The sequence below is a fragment of the Pseudophryne corroboree genome, chromosome 5, assembly GCF_028390025.1.
Source record: "Pseudophryne corroboree isolate aPseCor3 chromosome 5, aPseCor3.hap2, whole genome shotgun sequence".
Taxonomy (NCBI): Eukaryota; Metazoa; Chordata; class Amphibia; order Anura; family Myobatrachidae; genus Pseudophryne; species Pseudophryne corroboree.
The window spans coordinates 24,969,698-24,985,920 of NC_086448.1; positions in this window are offsets into that span (position 1 = coordinate 24,969,698).

Sequence of the window (16,223 nt, forward strand, 5' to 3'; positions counted from 1 at the left end):
CCCGGCATCACGTGGGCGGGGAGCGGGTGACGTCATCAGACTGTTCCGCCAATCCAGCGGAGGCGGGAGATTCAAAGGCAGACGCTGGGCAGAGCCTCGGGGCCTGAATATCGTCTTTTCCCCTGAAGTGGATGCCAGTGCTCTTGTTCCCGGCGAATCTCTCTGCAGTCGTACCCCAGTGTCTCCGGCACTTCCAGGTGCCAGTTGCTGCACAGTTCCAGTGTATACAGCGGCTGGTGTGTTCCTTTGCAATCCAGTCACCAGTGCTTCTTGGAGTCAGCGTGAGCTGCGGGCTAAACGCCGCTCTCAAGTTCTGCAAATCATCAGCATCTTTAAACTAGAGATGAGCGGGTTCGGTTTCTCTGAATCCGAACCCGCCAGAACTTCATGTTTTTTTTCACGGGTCCGAGCGACTCGGATCTTCCCGCCTTGCTCGGTTAACCCGAGCGCGCCCGAACGTCATCATGACGCTGTCGGATTCTCGCGAGGCTCGGATTCTATCGCGAGACTCGGATTCTATATAAGGAGCCGCGCGTCGCCGCCATTTTCACACGTGCATTGAGATTGATAGGGAGAGGACGTGGCTGGCGTCCTCTCCGTTTAGACACTTGATTTACTAATTTTGGGGAGCATTAGGAGTACTCAGTAGTGTACAGTGCAGAGTTTTGCTGATAGTGACCAGTGACCACCACTTTTATTTATAATCCGTTCTCTGCCTGAAAAAAGCGATACACAGCACACAGTGACTCAGTCACATACATACCATATCTGTGTGCACTGCTCAGGCTCAGGCCAGTGTGCTGCATCATCTATATATATTATATATCTGTCTGACTGCTCAGCTCACACAGCTTATAATTGTGGGGGAGACTGGGGAGCACTACTGCAGTGCCAGTTATAGGTTAGAGCAGGAGCCAGGAGTACATAATATTATATTAAAATTAAACAGTGCACACTTTTGCTGCAGGAGTGCCACTGCCAGTGTGACTAGTGACCAGTGACCTGACCACCAGTATATAATATTAGTAGTATACTATCTCTTTATCAACCAGTCTATATTAGCAGCAGACACAGTACAGTGCGGTAGTTCACGGCTGTGGCTACCTCTGTGTCGGCACTCGGCAGCCCGTCCATAATTGTATATACCAGTGACCTAACCGTGGTTTTTTTTTCTTTCTTTATACATACATACTAGTTACGAGTATACTATCTCTTTATCAACCAGTCTATATATTAGCAGCAGACACAGTACAGTGCGGTAGTTCACGGCTGTGGCTACCTCTGTGTCGGCACTCGGCAGCCCGTCCATAATTGTATATACCAGTGACCTAACCGTGGTTTTTTTTTCTTTCTTTATACATACATACTAGTTATGAGTATACTATCTCTTTATCAACCAGTCTATATATTAGCAGCAGACACAGTACAGTGCGGTAGTTCACGGCTGTGGCTACCTCTGTGTCGGCACTCGGCAGCCCGTCCATAATTGTATATACCACCTAACCGTGGTTTTTTTTTCTTTCTTTATACATACATACTAGTTACGAGTATACTATCTCTTTATCAACCAGTCTATATATTAGCAGCAGACACAGTACAGTGCGGTAGTTCACGGCTGTGGCTACCTCTGTGTCGGCACTCGGCAGCCCGTCCATAATTGTATATACCACCTAACCGTGTTTTTTTTTTCTTTCTTTATACATACATACTAGTTACGAGTATACTATCTCTTTATCAACCAGTCTATATATTAGCAGCAGACACAGTACAGTGCGGTAGTTCACGGCTGTGGCTACCTCTGTGTCGGCACTCGGCAGCCCGTCCATAATTGTATATACCAGTGACCTAACCGTGGTTTTTTTTTCTTTCTTTATACATACATACTAGTTACGAGTATACTATCTCTTTATCAACCAGTCTATATATTAGCAGCAGACACAGTACAGTGCGGTAGTTCACGGCTGTGGCTACCTCTGTGTCGGCACTCGGCAGCCCGTCCATAATTGTATACTAGTATCCAATCCATCCATCTCCATTGTTTACCTGAGGTGCCTTTTAGTTGTGCCTATTAAAATATGGAGAACAAAAATGTTGAGGTTCCAAAATTAGGGAAAGATCAAGATCCACTTCCACCTCGTGCTGAAGCTGCTGCCACTAGTCATGGCCGAGACGATGAAATGCCAGCAACGTCGTCTGCCAAGGCCGATGCCCAATGTCATAGTACAGAGCATGTCAAATCCAAAACACCAAATATCAGTAAAAAGCCTCTTTTTTTCTTTGCGTCATGTGCTGTTTGGGGAGGGTTTTTTGGAAGGGACATCCTGCGTGACACTGCAGTGCCACTCCTAGATGGGCCCGGTGTTTGTGTCGGCCACTAGGGTCGCTAATCTTACTCACACAGCTACCTCATTGCGCCTCTTTTTTTCTTTGCGTCATGTGCTGTTTGGGGAGGGTTTTTTGGAGGGGCCATCCTGCGTGACACTGCAGTGCCACTCCTAGATGGGCCCGGTGTTTGTGTCGGCCACTAGGGTCGCTAATCTTACTCACACAGCTACCTCATTGCGCCTCTTTTTTTCTTTGCGTCATGTGCTGTTTGGGGAGGGTTTTTTGGAAGGGCCATCCTGCGTGACACTGCAGTGCCACTCCTAGATGGGCCCGGTGTTTGTGTCGGCCACTAGGGTCGCTAATCTTACTCACACAGCTACCTCATTGCGCCTCTTTTTTTCTTTGTGTCATGTGCTGTTTGGGGAGGGTTTTTTGGAAGGGCCATCCTGCGTGACACTGCAGTGCCACTCCTAGATGGGCCCGGTGTTTGTGTCGGCCACTAGGGTCGCTAATCTTACTCACACAGCTACCTCATTGCGCCTCTTTTTTTCTTTGCGTCATGTGCTGTTTGGGGAGGGTTTTTTGGAATGGACATCCTGCGTGACACTGCAGTGCCACTCCTAGATGGGCCCGGTGTTTGTGTCGGCCACTAGGGTCGCTTATCTTACTCACACAGCGACCTCAGTGCAAATTTTAGGACTAAAAATAATATTGTGAGGTGTGAGGTATTCAGAATAGACTGAAAATGAGTGTAAATTATGGTTTTTGAGGTTAATAATACTTTGGGATCAAAATGACCCCCAGATTCTATGATTTAAGCTGTTTTTTAGTGTTTTTGGAAAAAAACACCCGAATCCAAAACACACCCGAATCCGACAAAAATAATTCGGTGAGGTTTTGCCAAAACGCGTTCGAACCCAAAACACGGCCGCGGAACCGAACCCAAAACCAAAACACAAAACCCGAAAAATTTCAGGCGCTCATCTCTACTTTAAACGCCGCTCTCAAGTTCTACAAGTCATCAGTGTCTTTAAACACCGCTCTCAAGTTCTACAAGTCATCAGTGTCTTTAAACACCGTTCTCAAATTCTACAAGTCATCAGTGTCTTTAACCACCGCTCCCAAGTTTTGCAAGTTACCAGTGTCTTTAACCACCGCTCCCAAGTTTTGCAAGTTACCAGTGTCTTTAACCACCGCTCTCAAGTCATACAAATCATCAGTGTCTTTATCCACCGTTCTCAAGTTCTACAGTGTCTTTAATCACCGCTCTCAAGTCATACAAATCATCAGTGTCTTTAACCACCGCTCTCAAGTTCTATAAATCATCAGTATCTTTAGTCACCGCTCTCAAGTCATACAAATCATCAGTGTCTTTAACCACCGCTCACAAGTGTTTCAAATCATCAGTGTCTTTAACCACCGCTCACAAGTGTTTCAAATCATCAGAGTCTTTAACCACCGTTCACCAGTTCTTCAAATCATCAGTATCTTTAAAGGCATCACTCACAAGTTCTTCAGTCACTATTATCTTGTACCAACACTCACAAGTACTTCTTTTCCTGGAATCTTTAACATTGCTTACAAGTTCTCCCATATGCCTGGACATTCCCCCATACGTTCTTTCTCTGCTATATGACATTGTGTTGCTCCCTTCCTGCAATAAAGTTCTTTAATATTTTCACCAAGCTTTACTGTCAGAGTCCTGTATGAGGAAGACCTATATCAAGCCATCCCTGTTCCGACCCAACTGTGGTTCCTCTCCCCTACCATCGGGAGAACCCCCGAGTTCACAACACCCCCAACCTAGGTCAGTGACAATACACTCAGGCCTCATGGACCCGGGGGATCGGAGCCCAGAGGCAAGTACCATCCAGGACTTGATTTCTCGAGTACAAAGTCAGGAAGCAGCACAGGGCCAGGTGATGCATTATCTCCAGGAATTATCTGGCCGGCTGGATCAAATTCAGACTTCTCTGGCTTCAGTAGTACCGGCCCCAGCTCCAGTACCCGCTCCAGTGGTTGTCTCTAGTAATGTTCCATCCTCCTCTGGAACCAGGTCACGCCTTCAGCTCCCTACTCCTTCTCGCTTTAATGGGAATCCAAAGAATTGCCGTGGTTTGCTCAATCAGTGCGAGGTACATTTTGAACTTCTTTCACATAACTTCCCTACTGATCGGTCCAAGGTGACATACATTATTTCTTTGCTCGAGGGTTCAGCGTTGGATTGGGTGTCTCCGTTATGGGAGCGATCTGATCCATTGGTTTCTAGTTACACCAATTTCATTACGTCATTCCGGAGGATCTTTGATGAGCCCGGCAGGACAACTGCTGCCTCTGCAGACTTGCTTCGTGTCCGACAAGGCTCTCGTTCAGTGGGACAGTATGTGATTAATTTTCAGACCATAGCCTCAGAACTGCGCTGGAATAATGATGCCCTTCGGGCTGCCTTTTGGAACGGGCTCTCCGATCATCTAAAGGACGAGTTGGTCACTAGAGATTTGCCGGATTCTTTAGAACAGTTGATCTCGCTCTGTGTAAAGGTGGATCTTCGCATGCAGGAGCGAGGTGGCGAACGTAATCGGTCAGATCGATCAAGGGTCCGATCTCTTCCGTCTAAGCAAACGGTTATTCCAAGTCCTTATGAACCCATGCAGATTAATCGATCTCGGCTGTCCCCAGAAGAACGTCAGCGTCGTCGTGAGGGTAGACTCTGCCTCTACTGTGGAGCCGCGGATCACTTTCTCAAGTTTTGCAAGTCTTGCCCGGGAAACGGGCAGTCCTAGCTTGTTCTGGAGGAGTCGAGCTAGGGGTTTCTTCTAAACCTTCTCCGCCAGTGGACTGTTTACTCTCCGTGTCTCTGTTCTCCGAGTCAATAGCCAAACCCGTTAAGGCTCTGCGGGACTCAGGGGCTGCAGGGAATTTTATTTCCCTTTCCTGTGCCCAGGATCTGGGTTTTCAGCTACGGTCGGTCGAACGACCTATTACGTTGACTGCTATCAATGGTACCCAAATTTCTAACGGTCTGATTTCAAGTTGTACAGTACCAATCAAACTGCAATTGGGAGCTCTGCATCAAGAACACCTGGAGTTCCTAGTGATTCGGGAGATGCCCCACGATCTGGTTCTTGGCCTTTCTTGGCTTAAACTTCACAACCCTCACGTCGACTGGAGTTCGACACAAATAACATCTTGGAGTTCTTTTTGTCATTCAAATTGTCTCACCCCTGTCTATCCGCTCCGTGTATCTTCCAAGTCAGATGAAGGGCTCATTCCGGAGGCCTATCGGGAGTTTTCTGACGTGTTCTCGGAGCAAGCGGCCGATCAGCTACCACCACATAGACCTTGGGACTGCCCCATTGAGCTCATTCCGGGGAAAATGCCACCTCGGGGTCGAACTTATCCCTTATCATTGACCGAGACCCAAGCTATGTCAGACTATATCAAGTCTAATCTGCAGAAAGGATTCATCCGCCCCTCTACCTCCCCAGAAGGGGCGGGTTTCTTTTTTGTGAAGAAGGACGGAGGGCTGAGACCATGTATTGACTATCGTGGTCTAAATGATGTCACCATTAAGAATAAGTATCCTTTGCCGCTCATTACGGAGCTTTTTGATAGAGTTCGCGGAGCCCGAGTTTTCACCAAGCTTGATTTAAGGGGAGCTTATAATTTGATACGTATCCGACAGGGGGACGAATGGAAGACGGCCTTCAATACCAGGGACGGGCATTACGAGTATCTGGTAATGCCGTTTGGCCTCAGCAACGCCCCTGCCGTCTTCCAGGGATTCATTAACGAAGTCTTTCGGGATATGCTATACCTAAGTGTAGTGGTATATTTGGATGACATTCTGATATTTTCTAAAAATCTCACAGAGCACAGAATACAGGTCAAAGAGGTACTTCTTCGATTGCGAGAGAATCATCTTTATGGCAAGATTTCCAAATGTACTTTTGAGGTTCCTTCTATTCCATTTCTTGGTTACATCATTTCGGGCACGGAGCTTCATATGGATCCAGAGAAACTCACTGCCATCCGGGACTGGACTCAGCCTCTTTCCTTGAAAGCGGTACAACGATTTCTGGATTTTGCAAATTACTACCGGAAATTCATAAAGGGATTCTCTACCATCGTGGCACCTATTACTGCCCTAACCAAGAAGGGTTCTGACCCAAGTCATTGGTCCTCCGAAGCTGTAGCAGCGTTCGCTCAGTTAAAGGCAGCCTTTATGTCCGCTCCAGTACTTCAACAACCAAATTTTTCAAAACCATTCTTTTTGGAGGTTGATGCTTCCACGGTAGGCATAGGTGCCATGCTTTCGCAGTACGTTCCAGATGGGAAGTTACATCCATGTGGTTTCCATTCTCGCAAATTCTCTCCTGCGGAACAAATTACACCATTGGAGACAAAGAGCTTTTGGCAATAAAATCTGCCTTGGAGGAATGGAGATATCTTTTGGAAGGTGCTAAACACCTAATTACAATTTTCACTGATCATAAGAATTTGCTGTACCTCAAGACAGCCCAGTGCTTGAATCCCCATCAAGCTAGATGGGTGCTCTTCTTTACTCGGTTTTCGTTTGTTATTAAGTACCGGGCTGGGACTTTTAACACCAAGGCTGATGCTTTATCCGTTCCTTAACAGTTACGGATGAGGAGAATTCCGTTGAGAAGGCTTTGATTCTCAGTCCAGTTTCTATGTCAGTGGCTCCCACCGCTCTGGGTCCTCCTCCTGGGAGAATGTCTGTGCCAGCTAAATTTCGACCAAGGTTGTTGCAGTGGGCTCATATTTCCTAGTTTTCCGGTCATCCTGGAGTTCAAAAGATGTGGGAGTTTCTACGAAGGTCTTACTGGTGGGACACTATGAAGAAGGATATTCAAGATTATGTCAACTCATGTCCTCAGTGTGCTCAGCACAAAATTCTTTGTTTGCCTCCTGCGAGGTTGTTGCATCCACTGTCCATTCCTGAGAGGCCTCGGACCCATATCTCTATGGACTTTGTCACCGAATTGCCCCTCTCCAAGGGTCACAATACTGTCTGGGTAATTATCGACCGTTTCTCTAAGATGGCACATTTTGTACCTTTGACCGGGTTACCATCAGCTCCCAAGTTGGCTTTGTTATTTATCCGAGAACATTTCTGCCTGCACGGCTTACCTCAGGAAATCGTCTCTGACCGGGGGGTACAATTCACTGCAAGATTCTGGAGAGCTCTCTGTACGGCCTTACAAATAAAACTCAAGTTTTCATCCGCTTACCATCCACAAACCAATGGGCAAACTGAACGCGTCAATCAAGATTTAGAGACTTTTCTCCGTGTTTATCTTTCTCCCTCGCAAGATGATTGGGTGGAACTGTTGCCATGGGCCGAGTTTGCCCATAATCATCTGTACCACTCTTCGACTGGTGAGTCCCCATTTTTCATTCATTATGGGTTCCATCCTCAAGTTCCTGAATTACCCATTTGTCCTCTGGAAGATGTTCCTGCTGCAGCCTCTACTCTTCGGCACTTCAGCCAAATTTGGAGTCGAGTTCATGCTAATCTCAAGAAAGTCTCCGGCCGCTATAAGTTCTTTGCGGATAGGAAGCGACGAGCAGCTCCCCAATACAAGGTTGGTGACAGGGTATGGCTTTCCACCCGCAACCTCCGGTTAAGGGTGCCCACTATGAAGTTCACCCCAAAGTTTATTGGTCCTTACCCCGTGTTACAAGTCCTGAAATCGGTTGTCTGCAAATTGGGATTGCCTTCCCACCTCCGGATACCAAACTCCTTTCATGTCTCTCTCCTTCGCCCCCTTGTTTTAAACCGGTTCCATTTAAAGTCCCCGAGGCCAACCTCTGCAGAGTCTGAAGCTGGAACGGACTTTTAAATCAAAGCTATTCTTGACTCTCGTTATCTTCACAAGAATCTACAGTATTTGGTGAAGTGGAAAGGTTTTGGCCCCGAGGAGAGGAGCTGGGTCAGGGCTACTGAAGTTATGGCTCCCCGACTGGTGCGGATTTTCCATTCCAGACATCCAACAAAACCTGGAAAGTGTCCGGGGGCCACTCCTGGAGGAGGGGGTACTGTCACACACCATAGGCGGCGTTCACCACGCTTACCCCTGCATGCCTGCTGGTCTGTGTTGCAGCCTTCGGTGGTCCACGGGCTCCGGCGTCTGGCTGGCACGGCTCCCGGCGGTTCTCCGGGGCAGGGGTGCCGCCATGACACCCGGCATCACGTGGGCGGGGAGCGGGTGACATCATCAGACTGTTCCACCAATCCAGCGGAGGCGGGAGATTCAAAGGCAGACGCCGGGCAGAGCCTCGGGGCCTGAGTATCGTCTTTTCCCCTGAAGTGGATGCCAGTGCTCTTGTTCCCGGCGAATCTCTCTGCAGTCGTACCTCAGTGTCTCCGGCACTTCCAGGTGCCAGTTGCTGCACAGTTCCAGCGTATACAACGGCTGGTGTGTTCCTCTGCAATCCAATCACCAGTGCTTCTTGGAGTCAGCGTGGGCTGCGGGCTAAACGCCGCTCTCAAGTTCTACAAGTCATCAGTGTCTTTAAACGCCGCTCTCAAGTTCTACAAGTCATCAGTGTCTTTAAACACCACTCTCAAGTTCTACAAGTCATCAGTGTCTTTAAACACCATTCTCAAATTCTACAAGTCATCAGTGCCTTTAACCACCACTCCCAAGTTTTGCAAGTTACCAGTGTCTTTAACCACCGCTCCCAAGTTTTGCAAGTTACCAGTGTCTTTAACCACCGCTCTCAAGTCATACAAATCATCAGTGTCTTTAACCACCGTTCTCAAGTTCTACAGTGTCTTTAATCACTGCTCTCAAGTCATACAAATCATCAGTGTCTTTAACCACTGCTCTCAAGTTCTATAAATCATCAGTATCTTTAGTCACCGATCTCAAGTCATACAAATCATCAGTGTCTTTAACCACCGCTCACAAGTGTTTCAAATCATCAGTGTCTTTAACCACCGTTCACCAGTTCTTCAAATCATCAGTATCTTTAAAGGCATCACTCACACGTTCTTCAGTCACTATTATCTTGTACCAACACTCGCAAGTACTTCTTTTCCTGGAATCTTTAACATTGCTTACAAGTTCTCCCATAGGCCTGGACATTCCCCCATACATTCCTTCTCTGCTATGTGACATTGTGTTGCTCCCTTCCTGCAATAAAGTCCTTTAATATTTTCACCAAGCTTTACCGTCAGAGTCCTGTATGAGGAAGACCTATATCAAGCCATCCCTGTTCCGACCCAACTGTGGTTCCTCTCCCCTACCATCGGGAGAACCCCCGAGTTCACAACACCCCCAACCTAGGTCAGTGACACACACTTTATCACATGCAATGTAGGAGTTTTTCTTAGGTATTTTTGCACATGTGTAGTAGTAAAATCGCTTAACTAAAAGAACATCAGCATTATGTGCGATTATGAATCAGTCCCTATGTGGGCAATAGGTTGGTGGCTTCTGGGGAAAGTGCGAGTCTGCAACTGTTTACATCTTCTGACAGATGGAGACGCCATCGTGTTACTCACTGAATGATTGTAAGCTCTGCTTTGCCACTACGTACAAATATAGAATACTTGATGGGGGTGTCTTAAAATGATTGTAGGCTGAACATTAGCGTGCTGTTTAAACTCTTCGCTCAAGGGCATATCCTATCCAGATCTGCAGTAACCAAACAGGGTCATACTGGGCATTTATACTGTAAATGGTCAGTCCCAAAAAGAGAAATTAGGGTTTTTCCCTATGTACACAGTACACACAAGGAGGTCTTACCTCCAACTGTCTTGATTTAGGTGGGATAGTCTCAGTATGAGATCTCTGTCCTATTGCGATATATCCCGTGGATCAGAAAGCTGGAATAAAAAGTCCCAGCCGCATCTGCACCTTCCACTTAGGTTTTCAGGGAGGTGATGGGGCATGGTGTGGCCTATACAGGGGCAGATCGGGATGTAAAACCAGCCTGGGAAATGAATGGAAGCAGACTTAATGGGGGTGTGGTCTTATGAGGGGGTGGGGTCTGTTGAGGGAGGGGGGATCCCTTCTCATAGAGCAGAGATTCCCACACTTTATTGAATCACAGCACCAAGAGTATTAGCATTTTTTTCAAGGCACCCCTAGTCCAAAAATTTATTTTTGATAAATGAAAAAAATATAATAAATGAAGTAAATTGTGCTTACCTGTTACCCTTTGGTTCAGTTGTGTCGTGGTGGATACAGTTGTGGTTCTAATTGTATACATATTTTATGATTGGCAGCTATTAGCATTGGTTTTGCTTATCAATTTGACCATAAATAATTTGTGTTGATCCTGGACCACTAACCCGAGGCACCCCTGCAAGTGTGTCACGGCACCCCAGGGTGCCTAGGCACACAGTTTGGGAACCACTGTCAGAGCCTGATTGCTCACAATTGTGGTCTTCCTTGTGTCTTTTGCTGTAGTTGTGTCTGAGACCAGGGGTGGATGATTGGTGACTAAAAGTTGCCCTGTAACATGCAGAAGTAGCCCGACATGGGCATCAGAAGTGTTAGAACACACCGTGTAGCCATGGCAGCATCACTGGATGGCAGAGTTGCTGTACTGCGGTGATGGAGTAACAGAATGAATGGGGACGATGCAGTATGCGGTGGGCTGCCTGTCATGTGGGGGGTAAGGTCACATGACAATGCATAAAACAGGCCCCCACAGACACGTTGGCCTACCGGGAATTTTCCTGGTGAGCCCTATGGCAAATCCGCCCCTGGGCCTATAGCATCAGACGTGACATGCACACCCTGTGTAGTGTAGTGTCATCATGCTACTACAGTATTATGATGTAGTCATGCCCCCTTAGTGATGTGGCCATGCGCAGGATTTATTGCATTTTACGTTTTTTTTAAATGGCCCTGATTGAGTATATGAAGCAAGAGGAATGTTGTATTCTGTCTTCGATACAGCATAAAGAAATACCAGTATGCATGAACTCTACGAAACACTAGAGATGAGCGGGTTCGGTTTCTCTGAATCCGAACCCGCCAGAACTTCATGTTTTTTTTCACGGGTCCGAGCGACTCGGATCTTCCCGCCTTGCTCGGTTAACCCGAGCGCGCCCGAACGTCATCATGACGCTGTCGGATTCTCGCGAGGCTCGGATTCTATCGCGAGACTCGGATTCTATATAAGGAGCCGCGCGTCGCCGCCATTTTCACACGTGCATTGAGATTGATAGGGAGAGGACGTGGCTGGCGTCCTCTCCATTTAGATTATAAGAGACTGAGAGAGATTTACTGGAGCTGACTAGGAGGAGTACTGTTACTGTAGAAGTGTAGAGACTGAGTGGAGAGAGTTTACTAGTGAGGACAGTGCAGTTTACTTTATAATCCGTTCTCTGCCTGAAAAAAGCGATACACAGCACACAGTGACTCAGTCACATACCATATCTGTGTGCACTGCTCAGGCTCAGGCCAGTGTGCTGCATCATCTATTATCTATATATAATATTATATATATCTGTCTGACTGCTCAGCTCACACAGCTTATAATTGTGGGGGAGACTGGGGAGCACTACTGCAGTGCCAGTTATAGGTTATAGCAGGAGCCAGGAGTACATAATATATTATATAGTGAGTGACCACCAGACACACAGTGCAGTTTATTTAATATATCCGTTCTCTGCCTGAAAAAAGCGATACACACAGTGACTCAGTCAGTCACATACCATATCTGTGTGCACTGCTCAGGCCAGTGTGCTGCATCATCTATTATCTATATATAATATTATATATATCTGTCTGACTGCTCAGCTCACACAGCTTATAATTGTGGGGGAGACTGGGGAGCACTACTGCAGTGCCAGTTATAGGTTATAGCAGGAGCCAGGAGTACATAATATATTATATAGTGAGTGACCACCAGACACACAGTGCAGTTTATTTAATATATCCGTTCTCTGCCTGAAAAAAGCGATACACACAGTGACTCAGTCAGTCACATACCATATCTGTGTGCACTGCTCAGGCCAGTGTGCTGCATCATCTATTATCTATATATAATATTATATATATCTGTCTGACTGCTCAGCTCACACAGCTTATAATTGTGGGGGAGACTGGGGAGCACTACTGCAGTGCCAGTTATAGGTTATAGCAGGAGCCAGGAGTACATAATATATTATATAGTGAGTGACCACCAGACACACAGTGCAGTTTATTTAATATATCCGTTCTCTGCCTGAAAAAAGCGATACACACAGTGACTCAGTCAGTCACATACCATATCTGTGTGCACTGCTCAGGCTCAGGCCAGTGTGCTGCATCATCTATTATCTATATATAATATTATATATATCTGTCTGACTGCTCAGCTCACACAGCTTATAATTGTGGGGGAGACTGGGGAGCACTACTGCAGTGCCAGTTATAGGTTATAGCAGGAGCCAGGAGTACATAATATATTATATAGTGAGTGACCACCAGACACACAGTGCAGTTTATTTAATATATCCGTTCTCTGCCTGAAAAAAGCGATACACACAGTGACTCAGTCAGTCACATACCATATCTGTGTGCACTGCTCAGGCTCAGGCCAGTGTGCTGCATCATCTATTATCTATATATAATATTATATATATCTGTCTGACTGCTCAGCTCACACAGCTTATAATTGTGGGGGAGACTGGGGAGCACTACTGCAGTGCCAGTTATAGGTTATAGCAGGAGCCAGGAGTACATAATATATTATATAGTGAGTGACCACCAGACACACAGTGCAGTTTATTTAATATATCCGTTCTCTGCCTGAAAAAAGCGATACACACAGTGACTCAGTCAGTCACATACCATATCTGTGTGCACTGCTCAGGCTCAGGCCAGTGTGCTGCATCATCTATTATCTATATATAATATTATATATATCTGTCTGACTGCTCAGCTCACACAGCTTATAATTGTGGGGGAGACTGGGGAGCACTACTGCAGTGCCAGTTATAGGTTATAGCAGGAGCCAGGAGTACATAATATATTATATAGTGAGTGACCACCAGACACACAGTGCAGTTTATTTAATATATCCGTTCTCTGCCTGAAAAAAGCGATACACACAGTGACTCAGTCAGTCACATACCATATCTGTGTGCACTGCTCAGGCTCAGGCCAGTGTGCTGCATCATCTATATATATTATATATCTGTCTGACTGCTCAGCTCACACAGCTTATAATTGTGGGGGAGACTGGGGAGCACTACTGCAGTGCCAGTTATAGGTTATAGCAGGAGCCAGGAGTACATATTATATTAAAATTAAACAGTGCACACTTTTGCTGCAGGAGTGCCACTGCCAGTGTGACTGACCAGTGACCTGACCACACTGACCACCAGTATAGTTAGTAGTATACTTATATTGTGATTGCCTGAAAAAGTTAAACACTCGTCGTGTGACTTCACTTGTGTGTTGTTTTTTTTTTTTTTATTCTATAAAAATAAAACTCATTCTGCTGACAGACAGTGTCCAGCAGGTCCGTCATTATATAATATATAATATATACCTGTCCGGCTGCAGTAGTGATATATATATATTTTTTATATCATTTATCATCCAGTCGCAGCAGACACAGTACGGTAGTTCACGGCTGTGGCTACCTCTGTGTCTCTGCACTCGGCAGGCAGTCCGTCCATAATTGTAATACCACCTAACCGTGGATTTTTTTCATTCTTCTTTATACATACATAGTTACATAGACATCTTCTCTTTATCAACCAGTCTATATTAGCTGCAGACACAGTACAGTACGGTAGTTCACGGCTGTGGCTACCTCTGTGTCTGCACTCGGCAGGCAGTCTGTCCATAATTGTATACCACCTAACCGTGGTTTTTTTTCATTCTTCTTTATACATACATAGTTACATAGACATCTTCTCTTTATCAACCAGTCTATATTAGCTGCAGACACAGTACAGTACGGTAGTTCACGGCTGTGGCTACCTCTGTGTCTGCACTCGGCAGGCAGTCCGTCCATAATTGTATACCATCTAACCGTGGATTTTTTTCAGTCTTCTTTATACATACATAGTTACATAGACATCTTCTCTTTATCAACCAGTCTATATTAGCTGCAGACACAGTACAGTACGGTAGTTCACGGCTGTGGCTACCTCTGTGTCTGCAGTCGGCAGGCAGTCCATAATTGTATACTAGTATCCATCTCCATTGTTTACCTGAGGTGCCTTTTAGTTGTGCCTATTAAAATATGGAGAACAAAAATGTTGAGGTTCCAAAATTAGGGAAAGATCAAGATCCACTTCCACCTCGTGCTGAAGCTGCTGCCACTAGTCATGGCCGAGACGATGAAATGCCAGCAACGTCGTCTGCCAAGGCCGATGCCCAATGTCATAGTACAGAGCATGTCAAATCCAAAACACCAAATATCAGAAAAAAAAGGACTCCAAAACCTAAAATAAAATTGTCGGAGGAGAAGCGTAAACTTGCCAATATGCCATTTACCACACGGAGTGGCAAGGAACGGCTGAGGCCCTGGCCTATGTTCATGGCTAGTGGTTCAGCTTCACATGAGGATGGAAGCACTCAGCCTCTCGCTAGAAAAATGAAAAGACTCAAGCTGGCAAAAGCAGCACAGCAAAGAACTGTGCATTCTTCGAAATCCCAAATCCACAAGGAGAGTCCAATTGTGTCGGTTGCGATGCCTGACCTTCCCAACACTGGACGTGAAGAGCATGCGCCTTCCACCATTTGCACGCCCCCTGCAAGTGCTGGAAGGAGCACCCGCAGTCCAGTTCCTGATAGTCAGATTGAAGATGTCAGTGTTGAAGTACACCAGGATGAGGAGGATATGGGTGTTGCTGGCGCTGGGGAGGAAATTGACCAGGAGGATTCTGATGGTGACGTGGTTTGTTTAAGTCAGGCACCCGGGGAGACACCTGTTGTCCGTGGGAGGAATATGGCCGTTGACATGCCAGGTGAAAATACCAAAAAAATCAGCTCTTCGGTGTGGAGGTATTTCACCAGAAATGCGGACAACAGGTGTCAAGCCGTGTGTTCCCTTTGTCAAGCTGTAATAAGTAGGGGTAAGGACGTTAACCACCTCGGAACATCCTCCCTTATACGTCACCTGCAGCGCATTCATAATAAGTCAGTGACAAGTTCAAAAACTTTGGGTGACAGCGGAAGCAGTCCACTGACCAGTAAATCCCTTCCTCTTGTAACCAAGCTCACGCAAACCACCCCACCAACTCCCTCAGTGTCAATTTCCTCCTTCCCCAGGAATGCCAATAGTCCTGCAGGCCATGTCACTGGCAATTCTGACGAGTCCTCTCCTGCCTGGGATTCCTCCGATGCATCCTTGCGTGTAACGCCTACTGCTGCTGGCGCTGCTGTTGTTGCCGCTGGGAGTCGATGGTCATCCCAGAGGGGAAGTCGTAAGCCCACTTGTACTACTTCCAGTAAGCAATTGACTGTTCAACAGTCCTTTGCGAGGAAGATGAAATATCACAGCAGTCATCCTACTGCAAAGCGGATAACTGAGGCCTTGGCATCCTGGGTGGTGAGAAACGTGGTTCCGGTATCCATCATTACTGCAGAGCCAACTAGAGACTTGTTGGAGGTACTGTGTCCCCGGTACCAAATACCATCTAGGTTCCATTTCTCTAGGCAGGCGATACCGAAAATGTACACAGACCTCAGAAAAAGAGTCACCAGTGTCCTAAAAAATTACAGCTGTACCCAATGTCCACTTAACCACGGACATGTGGACAAGTGGAGCAGGGCAGGGTCAGGACTATATGACTGTGACAGCCCACTGGGTAGATGTATGGACTCCCGCCGCAAGAACAGCAGCGGCGGCACCAGTAGCAGCATCTCGCAAACGCCAACTCTTTCCTAGGCAGGCTACGCTTTGTATCACCG